This window comes from Hippocampus comes, unplaced genomic scaffold (genome assembly GCF_001891065.2).
Source record: "Hippocampus comes isolate QL1 unplaced genomic scaffold, H_comes_QL1_v1.1 scaffold327, whole genome shotgun sequence".
NCBI classification, from domain to species: domain Eukaryota; kingdom Metazoa; phylum Chordata; class Actinopteri; order Syngnathiformes; family Syngnathidae; genus Hippocampus; species Hippocampus comes.
The window spans coordinates 1,572,366-1,594,927 of record NW_017806221.1 but is presented as its reverse complement, the minus strand read 5'-3'; the positions used below and the strand labels follow the sequence as shown (position 1 = coordinate 1,594,927).

Here is a 22,562-nt window from a genome sequence, read left to right as displayed (position 1 = left end):
ATGTCAGGTCCATACTACAAGTGCACAAGGGCTCTCACTCTTACCAATCTGCCGTGGTTTCAAAGCCCCCACATCAACACCTACACAGTCACTCATCCTGTATACAGAACTATAGTTCCCTCAAATAGCCTTGTTGACACATTTCCATACATCATACTTCTTTTTCATTCCATTATCTCAACTGAAGTCAAGTCGGCTTTATTTATAGACCACTTCAAAAACAACCACAGCTGCATACAAAGCATTGTACATGAAGTAAAATTCAGCCATATATTATAAATGTATTATATAGACAATATAAAACATCTATCTATTTATCCATGTCAAATTTTTACCTGCATTTTCAAAACTAAATGTTTATAATACTGTATGTAATCAAAATGGAGAAACTGGTCACGTTTGTTACATGCTCAGTATGTATGGAAAATCTCCACAACAGCATATTAATTGTCATATTGACGTGGCTGTAAAATTCACGATACCTGGCTGTAAAATATTTGCAACTGAATCGCAAAGTGGTTACGTTTGCGCTTGAAAGCTCAACTGTTTAGGAAATCCATTTCTCACAGCGTTGTTTACTGTATTATACAAGATTGCCTCCTGTTGGCTAATAACCAAACTACAACTCCACAATTCACTACAAGCTACACCGGCCAGCCACAACATTCTGTCACTTGCAGAATCGAGTGAGATCCAATGCAAGCGTGTCGAAAATTCGGCCTTCCAACAGGTAGTAATGTTCTGTTTTGAATGACAACGACAGAGAGGCATTCACTTAACAATGGTGGTTGTTGTTTCCAGGAGTATTGACTGGCAACATGGAGTGTGTGCAGACCATTTCTTCGGTCTCTTGTTGATCGCTTCTCCATCTGCTGTCCATTGCCACTTTATTCACCGGTCTCCTGCCATCTGTTAAACAGCACCCAATTTCTTCGTGTGAGCAAAATGCCTTTACTCCTTGCCATGTCATCCGTGTTGCCCCGAGAGCACAGCGAAGAAACCCATGATATCGTGCTCATTCAACCAATAAAACCCACCGGTTAATGCTGCTGAAGCTCAGCACTGAATCCCATTTGTCAGCAAATAGCTTGCCTTGGGCTGTTTGTTCTGGCCAGACGCTTCTGTAGCGCTGACTGCCATGACACATTTTATTTTTTGCTTTCTGGTCCATCTGGTGGCAAGTGCAGTAAATATGCAATAAACAGATGAAGCAAATGGTGCGGATCTGTCCGTGGTCATCACTGGTGATCATGATTCATGATCAAAAGAGTTGTATGCAAAAATCCTGAAGTGCGCGATTTTCGTGTTGGAAGGTCCATATTGTGTAAAATGTCAGCCAGGCATCCGAGGAATGAAAACAGTACCCTAGTGACATTGCTTGATTCCAGTCACATTACAGGTACTTCCTGCTTCCACTGTATTTTTGTATTGCTATAAACAAGCCGCCTTGTGTCTGGTTAGTTTACATCACTAGGTGACAAAAGTACTTCCCAAAATGTTGTCATTATAAACACATTCATATTAAAATGATTCTCGAGTACAGTCGCTCTATATATTAACTTGTTTATTTTACTATTGTGCCTTTGCTGACCCAAGGCGTTGACTCCTCAGGCACAACCGTACTCCATGTCACCGGTAAAGTGATGGACAGTAAAACTCTTGCACCTGTTTCCTGGCCACGCTGAAGTGTTGTTACAGCCATGATGAGAAGACATTAACAAAGTTTCTGCAGCACACTTGGAGGAATAAATCAACCGAGAGCAAGCGTGTCTCATTCAGTCTGTCAGAAATGACATTTTTAAAAGGTCCCAGTGCCCGCTGTATTCAATATTTACCTGGGTGGATGGAAATACAGCCAGAATGGAGAGATGAAAGCAGGAATGGAAAGCTTTAACATTTCATGGGTGGAGAGGAAAGGAGCTGGATGGAGAACGAGATGAAGAAATGGAAGAACTGTAGAATGGAAGGAGGGAAAGATGTTTGCAGAAGCACTGGAAATCTGGACAGATACGATATACTGTGAGCTGGAATGGGGCTAAAGTGAGGAATGGAGAGATGAAGGAATCAGAATCCAGACTGCTTGTCATGATTTTGTGTAATCAGTCCCCTTCGAAAACCTTGAAAACATTAGGTGATTAAGTTGGATGTGGACTGAATATTGCAATAGCCCTGTTTTCCCGCATCAACAATCCTGTTTGAATTCCTATAATTTCTTCTTCTTCCCTTGCCTTATTTTCTCTTTGTGATGTGCCAGATGTAAGTCCATTACAAAGAGAGCCAGGAAATGGTTTTCCATCCCAAAAAAAAAAAAAAAAAGGTCACGCAGATCCTGACACTGTTTCAAGAAGGACCTATGTCTGTGAAGGACCTTTGGGGAAACCACTCTGCAGGCAAGTAGCCTTTTTTCACATTTTCATATGAGCAGAGAAGTAACAATTAAAGCCACCCACAATATTTGTTCCATATGTTACTGCTGTGCAGATCAGTCACTGATAAATAACTGCCATAAAAACCGAAGAGGCAATTGTTCCTCTAAAATGCTAAAAATATCCCTTCAGCATTGTCGAACTTCTTCCTCTCATTATTCTCCGTCACTTTGAACTGAAAACATTTTAAACGGCATCTGCTGCTGATGGATGACTGATCCACTCTTGTTTGAATTATTACTGTGCATGCCCGTACGCTTGAATTGGAAACACACGTAAACATCGGGGGAGAAAAGCTTCAGCACACCAACACACATCGTCACCCACGCACTAAATAAATGTTAATGTACAGGTGCAATCTTTAGGGAGGTTGTGTTTCCCTCTCATCAGTCACTCGTAATCACTTCCCCTCCAGCCCACTAAATCACTGTTTTTCACTAATGCAGTTATAGAATACATGCTCAGTACTTACAGTCAGGGGAAAGTTTGGCTACCACCAGGAAAACATTAAAGGGCTCTGCATCTATACAGTCACACAGTCAATATAGTCAACTCACAGACAGGAAATATTGTTTTAGAAAAGTCTGCTTGTTTCTGAAATGAATTTGTGCTTTTAATAGGGTTTTAAGCTGTTTACGACATATAGGTGAGAGTGGAGTTATTGCTCCCTTGCGGACTTCTGGGCAGCTGTACGCATTGGCAGGTTGCACAGCTCCACCATACCCGTCCTGGGGAGGTCCAAATGACCTGTTTTATACTAACACAGGCACTTTGTCATAAAACGAGGGGGAAGTGGAGTCACAACTCGAGTATTTGTTTGAAGTGGGTGGAAAAGGTCCCCCTGTGTGCAAGTGCTGCGGGCTGCCGTGTCTGTTGAGTTGACATGCAGAGGAATACAGGTTACTTTGTATTGACATCAACTTGACGTCGCTATCCAGGTTCATTTTCGAGTGCTTCTGAAACCACGTTCCTTTCTTTTTAGATTGAAATAAGTATCGGTCCCTGAACTTTGTAATATGGCGTTGAAGGGCTTGCATAAAGAGGTATGACGTATGGTTGAAATTGCACACCAACCTCACTTGAGTTTGTGATCCTTGTTGTGCTACCATCCTGCTGTATAGTGACGGTTTCTACAGCTCACTTCTGCCTTGACCGAGATGGAAGAAATGAAAATAAAAATCACAGGCATGGAACGCGCAGTTCTTCTGGGGAATTGATCATTCAGAAAGCCTTGAATTTACCTGTCATGGTGACAAAAAGCTTTCTCTGCATGAGTGATGTGCGTCACATGGATTGTGTAAGTGTGTTCCAGGCTTACAATATGTTCTATGAACATTTAAGAGACCCTGGGGTTGATCTGCAAAGCACATAATCTTTGCCAATGTGTTAGTGCTAGATGAATACTATTACTGTGTTATTAAACACCTAAAAGTGGGGCTGGAGTTGGTACAAGTCCCTGCATATGCAATGCAACATTTCCTGATTCAAGGTCCATGCCCCTGCCATTTGGATATCAAATTATGATACATGTCAGGAATCAATTTACTACAAAGGAGAAATGGGAAATCCATCATTCAAAATGCTCCATTTAGAAAGAGAATTCTTCAACACCTTTTAAATGTGCAAATGTGTGTCATAGCATTTCCTTGCCCTACCTTTCCAATATTTTGGTTTCTTTTCATACACGCTGCGGGTTTTTATCTTTATTATAGGAGTACTAAAAAGGAAATACTTTTGGCGATATGCTTCAGTTTTGACAGCACAAGTGAGAATTCAGAATAAATGATGCAACATTCATTTCACATGTGTTGGAAGAGTGTCAGGATGAGAAGTGGAGGAAAGTGATTCACTTTTTGGGATGTTCATACTGGACACTCCAAAGACCCATGGACTGTTTCCACTGCTGTTTTACCCGTTAAAAATACTGTAAAAGTCAAGTTTTCTACTGCAATTATATTGTGGCTTTTTGGATTCATGAAATTGTGCTGACGTTCATGAAGGTGTAACTGGCTTTAACAAGGGGATTAACTGCAGTTTATCTGATCGCAGTTTACTCGGTAAATATGCTTGAACAAATAGCAACAGGCAACAGATTTTTATTTATGTATTCATTTATCTATTTTTACATCATTTGACACCGCTCTCTGCTTTGTTTCAGAGGAACTGATTTGCAGTGAATTAATTTCACAAAACTATGAACAAAGGGAATTGCATGAACATTTGTTGTAAAGTAAACCCGCATTTAAATATCAAAGAGGAAGAACAGTGTATAAAAAACAGATGTTTTTGAACTTATCAAAGGCAATGCCAATAAAGTTGTTATGATCCTTATTGGTCCCACCATAGGTTGTGAATCCTTTTCATTTTACCAAAGAGAACCTGAGGCATTGGGGCTGACTGGCTAACTGTCCATGATGTACCCTGCAGTATAGGAAGTCAATGCATGAATGAATATGTGCTAGGAGAGCTTGTCCATTGTCACAAGTGGTCACCGACAAGTGTGTTGGTTCACTTGCCAGACTTCCATGCAGGCAGTGTGGATTCACTTCACACTCAGTGACTGTGTGAATAAGAGTCCGAACGATTGTCGCTCTCGATCAGAATCAGAATCAGAATCATCTTTATTGGCCAAGTATGGAGAACACACAAGGAATTTCTCTGCGGTAGTACAGGCTACACTAGTATCATCAATAACAAGCAACTGCGATAAACAAGGGCATGACAAATAAGTATGGAAAGGCATTCCGTCATGTTGGGGTACCGTTGTGCGGTAGCACCACCCAATGACAGCTGTGAGATAATGTGCAAAGTATCGGGCAAAGCTAAAGTAATCAGTGGTAGAATACAATACTATAACAGTTGTGCAGTTGGCGCAGATAATTATTGCATCTTTTTAAAGTAACCAGTAGCAGTATTTGTAGAGCAAATTTAAGTGTGCAATTGTACATAAGTCCTTGAGTGCTTTAAGGTGTCTGGTGCTGTGGAATAGAGATCAGTGACAATGGTTCAAGTAAGTACGGAGCTGGAGCTGCAATGATTATTGCGGTAATGCTGTTCCACAGGGTTGTGCAAAATTGCAAAGAGCCACTGAACAGGTAGATTTGGGTTATTGTTTAGGGAGTTAATGGCTAGAGGGAAGAAGCTGTTTGAATGTCTGCTGGATTTGGCGCGCATGGATTGGTAGGGCGTGCCTGAGGGGAGTAGCTGGAAAAGGTAGTGGGCAGGGTGCCCATTACATCGATTGCGATCGACCGGTAGCTCGCGAACTGGTCCCAAGTCGATCGCGAGGGGTGTAGAGGGAAAAAAATAAACAAACAAACATTTGTGCATCTCTGTGCATGTTAGTAATATACTTTTTGTGTTCATGCACACTGCACCCCAATCATCCTATAGATAGAGCACTTCTGCATGTATGTTTGGGAATTGTGCACAAGAACATGAGAGGAGAGGCAGGACCAATAAAAATAAATAAATAAATAAAATACTTTCATGACAAGTAAGCTCAGTATTCAGAAGTTCAATGTTCCTCAAACATTTGTTTTTATTTAGCTGTTATCTTCTTGGGATTTTCATTTGATGGTGTTTGGGTACAGCAAGGCAAACATATGCTGTCCAAAAAAAAAAAAAACTGCGAGGAGGAAGCTGACACAAATGCTCCTTATTAGTGCACCGACCGCAGCGCTGCAACCCAAAGGGACCAGCTTTTTATTTATGATTGCAACGCTGGATACCTGTTGATCTTTGTCATTTTTACCATCTGGACTCTTTCATTTCTTCTCTGCAACTTAAAAGGCTTACATTGTTGCAACTCTTGTACACAAGACGGAAAATCGACTTCAAGATGTCATACTGCATAAGGCCACCAAAACTGCAGCCGTTGTTTCATGCAGACTCAACTGAAGTGATTATTCCTATCGTGTTTTAAAAACAATTCTTCTTTATTACCCTGTCATGCAAAAACATGATTTGACATTCCAAAGTTGCCTTTGGCCTTGAGTGAAGCACTGCATTTGCAGTTGTCTCATTTCAGTGTTATTTTGCCACTGTCCAGTGACTTTGTTCATGTGAATAGAAAAAAATGGTGAAAATATTTCGAGAATCAATTAAGTAAAATTGAGATGTATACCAAGACTTACAGAAAATGTAACTGAACTAAAATTCCCAGACAATCTAAATTCACCTTAAAGTACAATATTATATTTGACTGCTCTGAATTAATTGTCAACCAGATTATGGGTTTTTGTTTTTTTTGTTTTTGTTTTTTAAATAAATGTTTATTCAATTGAAATGTCATTCAATGCAAGAGAGCTTGGGAATTAGATTTACACTTCATTTTAAATTTGATTTTATACAACAACAGCAGGAGCAGCAGCAACGACAGCCCAACTCGGGAATGACCTCCAAGCGGTGTTGGGCGTGCCTTTGGGCTACGAACAGTTCCCAGTCAACAGCCGACAACTGGGTCTGCAGATACCCGGGTCGCTGCGGCTTTAAGAGCCGCTTTGGGACCCAGTTGGAGGTTGCTCAACAGCAACAGCAACGACAACAATGTAGATGTCTCAAACTATCCATTTCCAATTTTGCAGCAGGACTTTTCACTTGTCTTTCACTTGTCTCTTCCAGATACCATTTGTAAAACATCAGCGTACTCTTATTGACAGACATTTCAATGTCGGGGAATTCATTCCGTCATCATATATAACGTCAGCCAAAATCCAAAATAAACAGCATTAACACAGGAAACATGGTCTGAGAAAGAGTAACAATGACTGCGACCATTATTATCAATTAAGTAAAATTGAGATGTATACCAAGACTTACAGAAAATGTAACTGAACTAAAATTCCCAGACAATCTAAATTCACCTTAAAGTACAATATTATATTTGACTGCTCTGAATTAATTGTCAACCAGATTATGGGTTTTTGTTTTTTTTGTTTTTGTTTTTTAAATAAATGTTTATTCAATTGAAATGTCATTCAATGCAAGAGAGCTTGGGAATTAGATTTACACTTCATTTTAAATTTGATTTTATACAACAACAGCAGGAGCAGCAGCAACGACAGCCCAACTCGGGAATGACCTCCAAGCGGTGTTGGGCGTGCCTTTGGGCTACGAACAGTTCCCAGTCAACAGCCGACAACTGGGTCTGCAGATACCCGGGTCGCTGCGGCTTTAAGAGCCGCTTTGGGACCCAGTTGGAGGTTGCTCAACAGCAACAGCAACGACAACAATGTAGATGTCTCAAACTATCCATTTCCAATTTTGCAGCAGGACTTTTCACTTGTCTTTCACTTGTCTCTTCCAGATACCATTTGTAAAACATCAGCGTACTCTTATTGACAGACATTTCAATGTCGGGGAATTCATTCCGTCATCATATATAACGTCAGCCAAAATCCAAAATAAACAGCATTAACACAGGAAACATGGTCTGAGAAAGAGTAACAATGACTGCGACCATTATTTAACACGGGGCTGCTGTAACGAGACCCTCCAACATTGTAAAGCTATTTAACTTGAAAGAATTCCCTGCTTCTCTATGAGTGCTTGAACTAACAATGCAGTCTTGCGTGCTGCAAGTGGGTTTAATTGGGCTGTGAACTAATGCAAACTGTTCCTGACGCCAGTAAGAAGGCAGACAGCATTACATCAGTCAGAAGAGGTTCCACTGGATGGACAGGTAGGAAAGCTGTAAGCCTCGACAAGCAGAAGCATGAGCCTCTTTGTGTTTATTTCACTGCCCCTTTAAGTGATGTTATCGCAAAAGATAAAGCTTTCTGTGGTCACATCCTTTCATTATTATCAGAGTGCATGAATAAGGGTTAGAGGAAGGACAATGCAGCGCTATGGTAATGCCATCAGAAAGTATTGGGAGCTTGATGTGTCCAAGTAACAGAGTTGGGCCATGGGGAAGTATAACTCTTCAGATGCTTCAAACTCTTGCCCAGCACATATTGGTCAAATTTTACACTTAGGTGAAAATACTTAAGTACTAAATCTCCATTCTTTTATGTGGTGAGAAAAAAACTAACAAAACAAAACTAGCTGGCCACTTTGATGGATCCATGTAACCATGAGGTGAGGTAACATCTGCCTACAGGCGTAACCAACAGAACATTGGCTTCTTCTCTACACTTGCTTCCCAAATCTGCCGTGTCCCTACTTAATTCAATCAACACCTTGGATTTTCCTGTCCCTCATATAGATTTTTGCAACATTTCACCCAATAGAGACTACCAGAGATTATCAACAAGTGGTTTACACGAGACCCTGATCCAGGCCCTTTTGGAGCAGAAGGACAAACAAAGTCTTAGGAACAAAAGCCTCCACCTATCAGTCACAATGGTGTCAATTCCAGATGTGTGACCATTCCAAACAGTCAACAGAATTGCAATCATAGGATATGGCTGTCCAGGCCCAGATGTGAGGCTACCAGTTCCCCAACAATGTTAATCTTTAACTGGTGAATACTGCCACCTCCCTTAGGTTCTCTACCCGCACAAATAACCAGGAACCCACGAATTTATCTTCATCCACTCAAAGGTTGTAGAACAAATTTGCAGGAATTTACTCCATACCAATCCAGTCAAATGTACATATACAGTATATTTCCATTGACAGATGCTGTTCAATTGGACGAGTTCCTGGATAAAACCAAAGTCATTGTATTCTTTCTAATCTTTCAATTTGTCATGTTCCCACGAGTATATGTCGATCATTTTTTTCACAATACAACTGTAAGATCTATGGAGCAGGGACAAGTAATATATTGCCGATACTGAAAAGCTTCATCATCTGGCTGTCGTTTGGTTTTTAAATAGTTCTGGGACTGGCTAAAAGTCATCTTGATGTCCTCTTTTAGGCTCATATGGTGCAGCTTTAGGGGCTCCCTTGTGGATTGCCCTCCCAATTCTGATTTGGCCATGGGAGGTGTCTTTCTAAGGTTAGGCAGCACAGTAACTTTGTTTGCCATTAGTTCATTTCAGCACTACGTGTTTGATGTCTTGCTTTCAGTTTATTTAAGAATGAGCGTATTTTAAAAAGTTAACTTGGCTATTACTGTGTTGTCAAAGACTAATCACTTATTTCTTCATGCTCACTATTCCTTTCAGAACCGCATTATTTAGCCCATGCTGTCATTTCTCCTCCTTACAATTATTTTCTTAGTTCAGTGTTTGTGGTTTTGCAATTTGAAATTGACTTTACTTAGGTCAGTAAGTTAGTATGCTGTATAAACTGTAGTAAATATTTGTATAGGGATTGTTTCATGCATACTCCCTGAGCTAAAACAGCTGGGTCACTGCTGAAGTTTTGTTGACCTGCTGCCCTTTAGGTCCCACCCTGCAGTGTTGCGGTGCAAGTCAACCAGAGCAGTTCCGGCCCAACTGCGAAGGCTGGGATCTGGATATTCAGATATTGTGGAGTCGAGAGACTTCTCAGGCCCAGAGGACGTTTTTGTAGAAAATTCATTATTATCCTGGGAGGCCTTTAAAAACGTCCAGCAGCACTGCACTCCACCACCTGCCCTGACCGCTATCCCGCTTCCTCCAACTCTCACCCCACCAAAACCCAACAAAGGTGCACAATAGACATTTAACTTTTATTTTGACATACAAAGTATATAATGCTGCATACACATGCGCACACGCACACACACACACACACACACACACACACACACACACAAATCAGAGTGTTGGAATATTATTTCAGCGTTTAAATACCTTTAGTCATTTTTTTGATCCGAGTTCTGTTGCCTCACTCACTTACTGGTGCTTGTTGCAGTGTACATGTATGGTTCTTGGCTTTGACTTTTATGAGCTGTTCCAGAGCCTCAAAGTACTTGGCTCCAAATGGTTGTCCACAGCCTTTTCCCCCTCACTAATGAAGTGCACATTCTCATTGGAGCGCTTGGCTAGCTCAATACCTTGCTCATCTTTTAATGGGAATATCCCCAGTTTTTTATGCATTTTTGTCTACCTCACACGCTGCCATTGTCACTCTCATGTGTTTGTGCATCTGTGTGACTAATCTTACAAAATGTCAGCTATTAGCCAAAATTTTAACACACTAGTTTGCCAGTGATAGATTTGGCAACCTGCTGAGTTGTTAAAGGGTTTGACTGATTATATGTTTCGGTGTCCGTGTAGAGGTTGTGCCCCTCGCTGACACCAAGATGTGGACAGAGAGGGAAAACATGTACTTTGCATGGTCATCATCAGATCCATTTAAGCATACGCCACATGCTCCGCAAGGCTGCAGAAATACACTTTCATTTTCCTAACATGGTTGATGACACTATGTCAGACCGGAGTATTTGTTTTCAGGAATATTTCAAAAAAAAATTTTTTTTTTAATGAGAAATGTACATTTACAAGTGACGGTATTAGTTTATGCAGCGATAACTTGTGTCACTGGTGCTTCCTATGTCACAATGTCTCAAAGTTGAGAATTGAATGAATGTTTTTACTGCACACAGATGAGACAGGCTTCATCCTCAAATTAACCTTGAGGAGCCTGTGCTATCTGCATTTATGAGGAAAATCACCAGGGAGATGGAAGCTGGGAATATACTTTGTTACAAGGGAGGTCATGCGAAAATGGCTAAATCTGGTCTGGCTGGCCATTTGACGGTAAGTTTGACTCCTCTGGGCCTTCGACTATTGAAAAGTCAACATAATAAAAAAAGGTCTCTCTTGGGGATTATGACAAATGATCATTTTTGTCTTCAGTGGTTGTACTGCGACTGAATTAATCTTTTAAAACAAATCGGAATCCAGTAGAATTGTATTTATTTATTTTTTTAACACCACTTTCATCCAAACAATGCATTCAGGTCTAAAATGCTCCATGTGAGTCTTAATTTTGTCAAACCCAGGAAACTACAGTTAACGAAAGAGATAATCCGCATTTTTTTTAAGCGTTTCAACTAGATTTGTGGAGGAGCGGTTGTTAGTCAGTAAGAACAATTTATTTTTCCCCTCATGGTTTTATCATTGCTGCTCTTGTCTAATGACTATTTTCCTCTGTGGGGGGCTAAAAAGATACTTCAGTTCCCTGTGGACATCACTGGCCAAGTGTTTCCAGCTGATGAGCGGTTCTCTTTCTTAAGGCCGGGAAATTTGTGAAATATGCTAAAGGTGGCACATCCAGTTCGTGGTTACACATTATTAAATGGACATGCAGAGTGCGCGCAACATTAATAAAGTGTAAAACTTACTCTCATGTTAAGGTCACTGTGACCCTGACAGTGGTTGACCACTCTCTGTTTGATTTTGACCTTTAACCTCTCCACTGAGAAAGTCACAAGACAAAATACCCTTGGGAGACCACATACTGTAAAATTATCTTGAGCATTATGGGTCAGAGGAAAAACAAAAAAAAAAAGAGTCATTTAAAATGATAGCGCCAAATAGTTCCAAACTTACTCTGCCCTCTGCTGATCTCGCTGACTGGGTGGTCCACAGTCTACGGGGCATGAGCGACCCATTACTCACCTGGCCATATCCCTTTACTTTTTGTTTCCAAAGAACTTGGTGATTTAAAGAGATCCATAAAGAATGTGACTTGCAAGAACCATAGTTGTCTGAGACTGAACTGGAGCGAACCACTGGGAGCAAGTTGGGGCCGTAGGAATGGTGTTAGAGCTTGAATACAGTGTGTGGAATGTACTGTACATACAGTACTTCACTAAATCATTCAAACACAGTATCACAGATTTTTTTTTTGAAAGGCAAAATCTCAAGAATTGAGACGAAAAATTTTTTCATTTTTTTTGGATAACATTTTATATGACAGTCAGGAAGTGCTCATCCACTGGTGAAAAGAGACTTTAATTCTCTCCTCTTTAATCGATAACTGCTTCTACAACAAGGCATATGCAGGAATAGTGGTTACAGTTGCATGACTGTCCATGTCTTATTTTAAGTGGGGTCTTGTACATTATTACTGTAGTTTGTTATTTTATGTTAAATGCTCTGTAAAAAGCGCTTTGTTACAGCTGCAACTATTGTGAAATCGCGATATAAATAAAGATGTATTGCATTGTATTGTATTGTATTGTATAAGGGATGAGAGAAAGACCTAATGGTATTCTATTACGGTCCGTGTCATTAAATGGGCAAATGATTCTGCATCGTGGATTGTGCCAAAAATAATCGTCAATCATATTCATCAAATTGACTTCTTTGCACAAAAACACCACAATTGTTGAATTGAAGGAAGGGACACTAAGGACGTATGATTGAAATTCTTTATGGCCATCAGTTCATGCAACTTATTTTCAGGTTACTTATGCATAGTTTCTTCCTAACCCAAATCATGTGCCGTACAACTAAAACAAACATATTGTGCTTGTCTTCGAAAGGCACATTCAGCACATCGTCACAGAGGATGTGATTTACAATGTTTTATCTGCTTTATTACCCTTAAAGATTGCAACGATGATAATGAGCAGTCACAAGCCAATTTTTTTTAGCTTGAATTGGGAAAAAAAATGGTCTTGCAAAGATACAAGCAATAAGTGATAAACAAATGGCCGTGATGGAAATCAAATGTGTACCCTCTTCATGTGGTTTAGTCACTTGTATTGAGCTTTACTGTGGTCTTTTATCCACATGAACTCACTGAAACACTCTCAGCATGAGCTTTTTTTATTAGATCACCCAAAGTAAACAGCTCTCATGCGTGTTTTTCATAAAAGCAATTTGCTGCAATGCTCTTTTCCAAGTTGCATCTTGTGTTGAGCCTGTTGTAAGTTAATTTGCCAGATCAACATAAAAAAAACAAAAAACTGAGAAATCTAATGAAAAACACTACCCTGGCATTCACACTGCATACCAGTGGTTGTCGAAAGAATGGGAGCCCTTTAATGTGGTGATTGCACAGCTTTGGATTGAAAGTTAGTTTCCGTAAAAGGAACACACTCTTCTGTTGTACTTTGCTCTCATTTGTTACTGAAAATCTCAGTTTTTCCAAGGTACTGACTCTGGGCTGTCACTTAGATCTGAACTCTTCACCAGCTTACTTTTTCATCACATTTAAAAGTGGTCAATCTTGTGGCTGCAGTTGGCATCGTTGCTCTGTCATCATTGCATCAGTGCAGCTGCAGTACGAGACATAAACTTCCATGAATAGTGGGAGGGAATTAGGGGAGTTTGGTCAAAAGTAAGAAGTCAAAGACCATATGGCACCTGAGGGAGGTGTTCTCACAACCATAGTTTTCATTTATGGCTAGCCACAGCTGGTTCGGAACTGGATGAGCGGTGAATATGGCAGCGGCCTTTGGATTGCTCTCCCAGTATGACGGAGGCAACGGCTTCCTTCCTACAATAAAGTCTCTGACCATGTTTGGGGGGCCGGGGGATGGGGTTGGGCGGGGTGGGCGCATATAATACATGTCATGTTGGTTCATTCAAATACATGCCTGTCACTTTTGTCGTGTATCCAGGCTTTGCTCAGGCACTTGGCTGTTTGTGGTACCTCTTAACAGCAAACCTTTGCCAAGTATGAGTTCACAAGGGCGATGTATAAGTGCAAGTGACGCACTTGGGTCAGGTGGCCAGGAAGGGCAGCTTGTTCTGGTACTGCTAATGCTTCAATCTTTAGAATGATGACATACTCCTGCCATGAAAAGAACTCATATATTTTTGGTGAGGTGGAATACTTGGAAGTTAAAAAACATCTGGATGGTATTTTTTTTCCAGCATGGTACCTCCAATAACTGATTTGGTGAATGGAAACCCCCCCCCCCCCCCCGCCCCACACACACACACACACACACACACACACACACACACACACACACACACACACACACACAATTGCCGTCATAAGAATTTTAAATAGCTAAGGAAGGTTGTGAATGTCCCGATGTTTAGAATCCATTTTTGTTTTTACTTCATGTATATACTGTAGGTGGGGGATGACACTGTTAGGTGTTGATGACCTGGGCTGGATTGATATGATCCTTGGGCTTTGGATCTAGTTTCAAATGAGGGCTTCGTGATAACCTTCAAAGTAGGTCTGTTCAATGTTTTCCCTTGTCTATTTGTGTTCTCTTGCATGTCCCTGATGGAAAGAGATCATTACAGTCAGTGGTGTTTTTACATGGAAAATGGTGGGGTATCAACAACTTACAATGAGCGGCAAATTATTTGACATGTGCCTAAAATACATGGAACCCCGCCCCCCAGACATATATTGATCTGAAACAACTGTCATGTTTAGATGTGGAGAAAAAAAGTCATCATGCCTGTGTGTGTGTGTGTGTGTGTGTGTGTGTGTGTGTGTGTGTGTGTGTGTGTGTGCGCGCGCACGCGCGCGTGTCCATGTGTCCATGTGTACAAATCATGCAGATTGTCAACATAAATTATGTTAAAATTACTTCAGCAAAAATAGTCTTTGTTGTAGCAGGGGTCACTACTTTAGCAACACAAGAGAGGACAAAAAAGACCAATAGCAACACTCCAACAGAATTTTGTGAACTGTGGGCCTGTGAAGCCCTTTGAGACTCTTTTACGGTTCAGGGATATATAAATAAACGTGACTTGACTTGACGTACAGTGAGGCATGTTACAGAAATGGCTTTAAAAGCAAAATCATAGGCATGAAGTACCGGTTCAAATTAGAACAGAAGGTATGTCCTCATGAGTAGCTGTCAAAGGCGCATTCTCATTTTATTTGATGAGAAAGTGTGTCAAACCTTTGATGGTTATGTGTATATTCTTCTTCGCGTGTATGTGCATATGCGTGTGTGTGTGTGTGTGTGTGTGTCTGTGTGTGTCTGTGTGTGTGTGTGTGTGTGTGATATAAGTGGACAGTAAGTACTTCATGCTCTCTCCAACACAACGTCATCTGTTTGATATGGTGGGGCATGTGCGCCATAATGCAAAATTGCTACTGATTAGTGGCCACATGTTCAGACTTCTATTAGACTGAACTGGCTTTAAGTAAAAAGACATTCCCTCCCCTCAATGTTTTTGTTTGCTGTGATTTTTGTTGTTGTTGACCTACAGTGCTGTTATGCTTTAAGATTTTATATTATTTTACAGCCTTTTACATTTTAAGGAATTTACCACTAAGCCAATTCAAAAAACAGCAGATTACCTTCTGCTGTTCTGCGCTTCATTTTGACTTTCTCGAGAGATGTCAATGTTGAACTCAAAAACTTTTTTCTTCCTCTATATACTGGAAAAAAAATGTGACTATCAGCAAGCCTAGCAAAAATTTTGCTTTAGCCCAACTAAAGCAAAAACTAAAAACTAAAAAAGAAATAAAAAAGAAAACTAAAAAAAAGTTTTCTTTTCTCTTCTTTCTACCCACAATCTTGCTGCTGAAGGCTGTAAATTTCCCCAGTGTGGGACAAATAAGGATATCTTATCTTATCTTATCTTATCTAAAGTCCCAGGCAGAGTTCTTCCCATCATTACAGAGTTGAAGAAACTTGTTTTGGACTTAACAGCGGCCTGTGATCGGCAAAATATCCACTTTGAATGACCATCTCAAACCAAGTCAGATCATGGTCATCATGCTTCGCAGCATCAATTGCAGCAAATCTTCATGACACCATAATGACATGTTGTTTCTCTGAGGTATGGCTGCGATAGATCCGCTCAATGTTCTCGATTATAACACATTGACAGGCACACACATGTAAATGTTACATTTCATCATACTCAACACATGTTGGAATCAAGATGGACAGAGAAAGTAAGTTTTCTTCCTTTCTCCCGGAGTTTGCGGTTTCGGGTTATTGTTATTTGAGAAGACGGCATGTTCAGAATATCGGGTGTATCTATTCCGTTTTGCTACAGGCATTCTTGGCCTGGCCACAAAACCCTTTCGCTGCATGCTGCCAGTAGGCCCATTTCTACAACAATTTCAATAAAGTATTACATGACGTTGCTCTTTCAAGGCTTCAGAGAGAAGGAAATAGCAGATTGAATGTAAACAAGATTAGCTTCACTCCCGTGTTGCACGGCCAGATGCTGCTTCACTGCCGGGCTGTAAATCTGCCGGACAAACCGTGCAGTATAAAAGTGAGATGTTACTGTCACTTGTGTCACTTTTTGGCAGATGGACAAAACTCCTTCAGCTGGAATACGTCCTATGAATGTTATCATGTTCATTTTTGCTATAAATAAGTCTTTCTGAGACCAAACTGCAGAGTTTGTGGGACATTCACATTCATTCACAAGAGCATTACTGCAAGCATATGGTTTGCATCCCTCGCATCACCTTTGCAAGCTGGAGCTACTTTGTCCTTCCTTCCTACTGACATCGGCCTTGGTTCCTGCTGCTCCCTCAGCTATCAAAGCCTAAATATAGCAGATTTGTTGCTGCTTCAGAATATTTTCCAACTGCCAAAATACACAGGCCCTGCTTTCTTAACCTTGTGCAGTGATCTGTGTATTTGTAGTGGAAATGCAGTGAAAAGGGAAGCTGTGGTGTTCAATAAGGCTGCCTTAAAGTGTGGTAATGACACTGTCTGCTTGTGTTTTTGGAAGCTGTGAAACCGCACTAGGGAAATTGCCGTAACTGCTTCAATGTAACTCCATGTTATAATTCACTTCAGAGAGATCAGGATTGCTGCTAGAATTTGCTCCCTTCATTGAAGCAGCCTTCAGAGTACTTCATATAGGCTTTACATATAATGTTCTCGGGAATCTGGTTTCACTCAGGCGAAAGAGTACAATGTAATAGAAAAGAGCAAACTGTATTATTTGTGAGGAGATAGCCTCTGTAACAACTTCATTTACATGACATTTTTCTTTAGAATACGCCTATTAATTCTCCTTGTGAATAAGGTATCATTACAACGTTCTTTTGAAAGTGTTAACCTCTTATACTGAAACATAAAGTAAGAAGACAGTCTTTACTTGACCTAATGACAAAGGCGTCATGGGAGCGGAGCTGCGTTGCAGATCTTGAGGCTGAACCTTTTTTTTTTTTTTTCGGAAAAGGCGTCACAAAAACAGCCACAAAAGACAAAAGGAAAAGCAAAACACATGCACCATTAATCATTTGAGGTTTGCTGTACTTGGGTCTCTTGTGAAATGCTGACGTTGGTTGAATTCAATGTGAGCAGAGATTTGTGCGACCTGTGGCATACAAAAATGTACATTTTCAAAAAATTGTATCCTAATTTCAAATTGTGCAACAGTTAAGACTTCAGTGTTCTCTCTGTTTATTTCGTTTTCATTGATTCAATTTATTTGAAAACATTTCTTCCTTTTTATAGTCTAATTATATTTCATTTTCTTTTTTCTCAACAACAATAGTTCATCACTGTAAGGAGAAACCAAAGAGCATATCTGGGCTATAATCAAATGAATATGTCCAATACAATCGGCTGTATTTTTCATTAAAAAAAAAAAAAAAAAAAAAAAAGAATACAGCACGACTCCATTCCAGATGCAGCATCTTGTTCTGATAATTCTAATCAGCCATCGTTGCTCTCTCTCTCTCTCTCTCTCTCTCTCTCTCTCTCTCTCTCTCTCTCTCTCTCAATTTAGAAATAGGTGGGGTTTTTTTTTTCAAATTCCAATATAATTAAGCACAAACTGAACTGATTTCTCTCCACACCCTGCCCATGACTTTTTGCACCCTCTTGTCTGATTGTTAGTAAGACCCACCTTTTTCCTCGGGTCCAGCCAACCAGGTCCGTCGTTGTGCTTCAAACTTGTGCCTCCTTATGATTAGTTCCTAATTCTGTGACCGCTTTTATTTTGTCGTATAAGTGGTATCATTTATTTTTCATACTAGTGTACTGAGGGTGGCCCGGTGGTCCAGTGGTTAGTGCGTCGACCTCACAGTGCAGAGGTACCGGGTTCAATTCCTCCCTGTGTGGAGTTAACATGTTCTCCCCGGGCCTGCGTGGGTTTTCTCCGGGTACTCCAATTTCCTCCCACATTCCAAAAACATGCATGGGAGGCTGATTCAACACTCAACATTGTCCCTAGGTGTGAGTGTGAGCGCGGATAGTTGTTCGTCTCTGTGTGCCCTGCGATTGGCTGGCAACCGGTTCAGGGTGTGCCCCGCCTACTGCCCGAAGACAGCTGGGATAGGCTCCAGCACCCCCCGCAACCTTTGTGAGGATAAGCGGATAGGAAAATGGATGGATGGATACTAGTGTACTGTTCTGTCCTCTTAAGAAAAATAAATGAATAAATAAGCAAATAAAATTGGCCAGTCCAGGGTGTAGCCAGCTTCTTGCCGAAAATCATTTGGGATTGGCTCCAGCGGTTCAATGAGGCCAAGTGCTCCAGAAATTGGGTGGACAGATTAGTAACGAGAAAAAAATATAAACAGCTATTGGTGTCACAGGACAAACCAAGAACCACTGAGGACAAAGTATGGAAATTGGGACTGGTTGAGAGACAGATTCTGTGATACGCTCAGACTTTGGTGACACTTTGAAATAATGTCAAAATACGTCTGATAACAGATGAGAATAATTCATCAATCCCCATCTTCAACAGCATGACCCCCCTTCTAGTTCCATCTTGTCATTCCCAGGCTCTGAATGTGGGTGTCCCGCGGGGAATTCAAGTAGCTCTTTGGGTCAGCTATTCCAAACCCCATATTTAAAGGCACTCATTGCAAGGCTAATTAGGATAACATAGCTGGAAAAGTTGAACTTGGAATTTCAAACAAGGTTTCAGTTAACTTGTAAGAAGCGTAGGCGGCCATTTGTAACCAGCAGGAGGGAATTTGAAACATGCCTCACTCGATGCTGAGCTTTTCTTTGATTGATCTACCATTGTGCATGCAATTAAACATGGAGGAATACATGCATGAAAAGTTGCTAAATGAAAAATTGGAAGCATAGGGTACATTCCTATGTAACTGAAAAAACGTGTTCCTCCTGCAAATAGACTTTGCTATTCAAATTTTGCGTGTGCATAGTGACATCCACTCACACACACAAAAAGAATCATCAGATGAACATGATTTTGTCTCCGAAACCAAATTCCATCCAAAGAAATCATGTAATGCCAATGGTTTCATCATGCTATTTGAAAAAAAAAGTGTCTTTTAGTTTTCATTCAGTTGAACGCAAGCAACTGAATGAAAACTAAAATACACTTTTTTTTCAAATAATTTTTCAATCCACATGTTGAAACTTATTTCGTCTTATCAAATGATATCCACTTCAGTTGACATTGGTGAAACATCTTCGTATAACAAAATTATAGAACACATAAACTTCACACAGGAAGGCCAGAGTTGGGATTCGCACCCACAACCCCTGATTTGTGAGTGAGTCAGGTTAGCCAGTCATCTACATGAAGTACATCTTGTGCAATAGATGTTGTTTTTGTCGCTGGTACTAGAATTCAATGCCACCAGTTCCACCTAATCAACATTTTAAAATCAGCAAACCCATGTAAAACATGAAGACAACAAAAGTAGATGCATTTAAGACGGTAGCCTCCAAAAATCTCAAGTATAGTAAATACATCTTTATTTTAATTTACAATAAATGTTAACCTCCAAATGTCGAGTCTGGATGAATAACTACACCGGTATGTATTTTCACTCTGAGCACGACATCAAGAATGAACCAAATCTATCAAAAATGTGAAGATTTTTGCATGACACAAATTACCGCACAAATGATGGCTACGGCAAAGAGCCCACCACCTCTCAGAAAAACGTAAACAGTGATCATTTAAAACATAATCATAGCAACTCTATAATTTATCTCTCACCCTGTTGAGCTAAAAAAGTATGAGCATATTACTTACAGGTAACATTGAAAACACCGAAAGATTTCCAATCATTGGATTGAATGAAACTAACTCACCTGAATGTTCTTGAAATCATGTTCAGCTGACAATAAACTCATTTAATGGAAAAAAAAAGACTCATTCATACAATTCAAACATTTCTGTTTGTTATTCAAACACAGCCTCGAGTTTATTTAGTTGAGTGTCCTTCCCTTCATTTTAATGAAGTAGCAACTTCATAATAAATGTTCAACCCTCTTAATTAGGCTTCACCTTTTCATAAATTCAATCAGACCTAATCATTCATATTCACTACCGTTAACGCTCATTAAAATTGTGGGTGAGCTGGAGCCTAGATCCAAAATGACTTGTATAGATGGTCAAACATCCATTCACACTTACATTTGCATTTTGGGATAATTTGGAGTCTTCAATTAACCTAACATGCATATTTTTGCAATGTGGGAGGCAGCCAGAAAATCCGACAAATCCAGGGTATAAGACCAGGAACAACATGCTCACCCAGTGGGAAAAAAAGTACCTAATTTGATCATGTACAATGTAATTGTTCCCTGTTCTCCTCAAAAAGAATGAACTAAAATCTATCAGTTTATCACATTTTAATCATATGCAACCGATGGACATTTTAATTAAGTAAAGGACTTCTTTTTTTTTCAGCGAAGGGTTGAATTGAGACTCTCAACTATGAGGAAGACATGCTAGCCACTATTCCATCGTGTTGCCTTCAATCCAACTATTGTTTCCATTGAAATGCAGGTGCTGTCTCGAGGAAAACAATCGAGCATTAAAAACAATAAATAAAAACAACCCTCTGTATCTCCCATTTTTTTTCTTTCACCATTAATCTTGATGTAAGGAGAGAAAATGCAGCAGAACAGCACATATAGTGTTTTCATGTTGCTGTGTCCCAATCTGTCATTAATTTCATGACAAAAGCCCCCTTAACCCACATGGTTGGCTCTCACTTTCCTCGGGGAAGTTTTATGATTTCGTCTTATATTGTGTAGTGGTCCTTAGATGTTGGTGCCAGTACCACTAATCCAGCAGGCCTGAAATGTAGTGCCAGAGTAAGTGGACTGAGCCACCTGATGAGACACAGAGTGGAGTTCTGGCAGAGGATGGACCTTTTGAGCAGCCAAATCAGCACACGTATCTCATGTATTGGGTCATTCAGAGCCACATGACACCAGAAACTTAGATTGGATTATTTTGATTTCAAATAGCAACAGCGTATGTCTATGCGGGCTTCTTACGGGACAGGAACAAACCAGGATGATGGGGCGAGGGGATCGACCCTGTGGATTAAACTCCGATTCATGTTACAGTTCTCAGATCGAGGGGCCATTCACACTGGAGCGTTTTTCAAATTGGAACGAAAAAATAAACTGCGTTTTGGAGCGTAGTGTGAACATCACCATCTGGACGGGAGACATTTCCGAAGGCAACATTTTTACAAGCCCGCTCTCATTTCAAGTCAGACTGTTTCTACTATTGGGCTCCTTGTTCTTCTCTGCATTCATACTCCTCCTCAACTTCCTCCCTAATTCCGCTTTTCCCCCATTCCAAATGACCACGAATCCAAAGAATTTCTCTCTGCAAGTGTTTAGCACACTGGTCTTTGAAGCATGATCCAAGAGACTGCAATGTCTGCACTTTGTTGTTGTAAAATCACACCGCCTGTGTGCTCTACATTCTCCAAACCTTCATCTCTGAAGGAGGAAGTCATGTTCTGCACTTCTGGGGCTGTCTGGGGATATTTGCACTGGCTTTTAATACAATCCGTATAGGTTTGTGGCACAGTAATGTTGTGTTAATGCTGTAATATATGCACAGTGATGTTGCTCTTGGAGATGTTCCCCTCTGAGACAGGAGCTGACTAAAAAGAGAGCGGGCTGCTTTATTGTCACATCCAATAACTGGTGACTCACTTTCTCTCCTTTGTATAAAGGAACTCGAAGCACATGCTGCTAAGTTGGAGATGTTGGAAAAGTTCTTCAGAAGATGGAGCGGGATATTTGCTGAAAGATGGCCTCCGTTCAAATTATAGTGTCAGGGGGGACGTTAAAGTTATGAAGTCTAGTTTTACTGTAGATGTTTTAAACGTGAAGATTTACGCCTAGACCTCAAGAGAAGCCAATTTTTTTAAGGTTTTTTGTGACGGCCTATACAGGATAACGTGGCTGGTTGGAAACGCTATCATACGTCATTGTAACAGCACATCGAACGTAGGCCATGGAAAGCGCGGTGGCTTTTGTTTGCCTTTTATTCCCAAACATTTGCAATTGATTCTCTTTTTTTCACAGACAGCCAGCCCTAGAAGGACAGTGAAGAGATAGACAGACTACAGAGGAGCTGCAGTAAACCAGGCAGAGGAAACACA

The 22,562-nt window shown here is 40.4% G+C and overlaps 1 protein-coding gene across 1 annotated transcript in view; it reads right to left on the bottom strand.

Annotated features, from left to right (window-relative positions):
* The window catches only part of osr2 (odd-skipped related transciption factor 2), a 54,454-nt gene that overhangs the window by 7,642 nt on the left and 24,250 nt on the right, over positions 1 to 22,562 (bottom strand). The window lies entirely within an intron of this gene.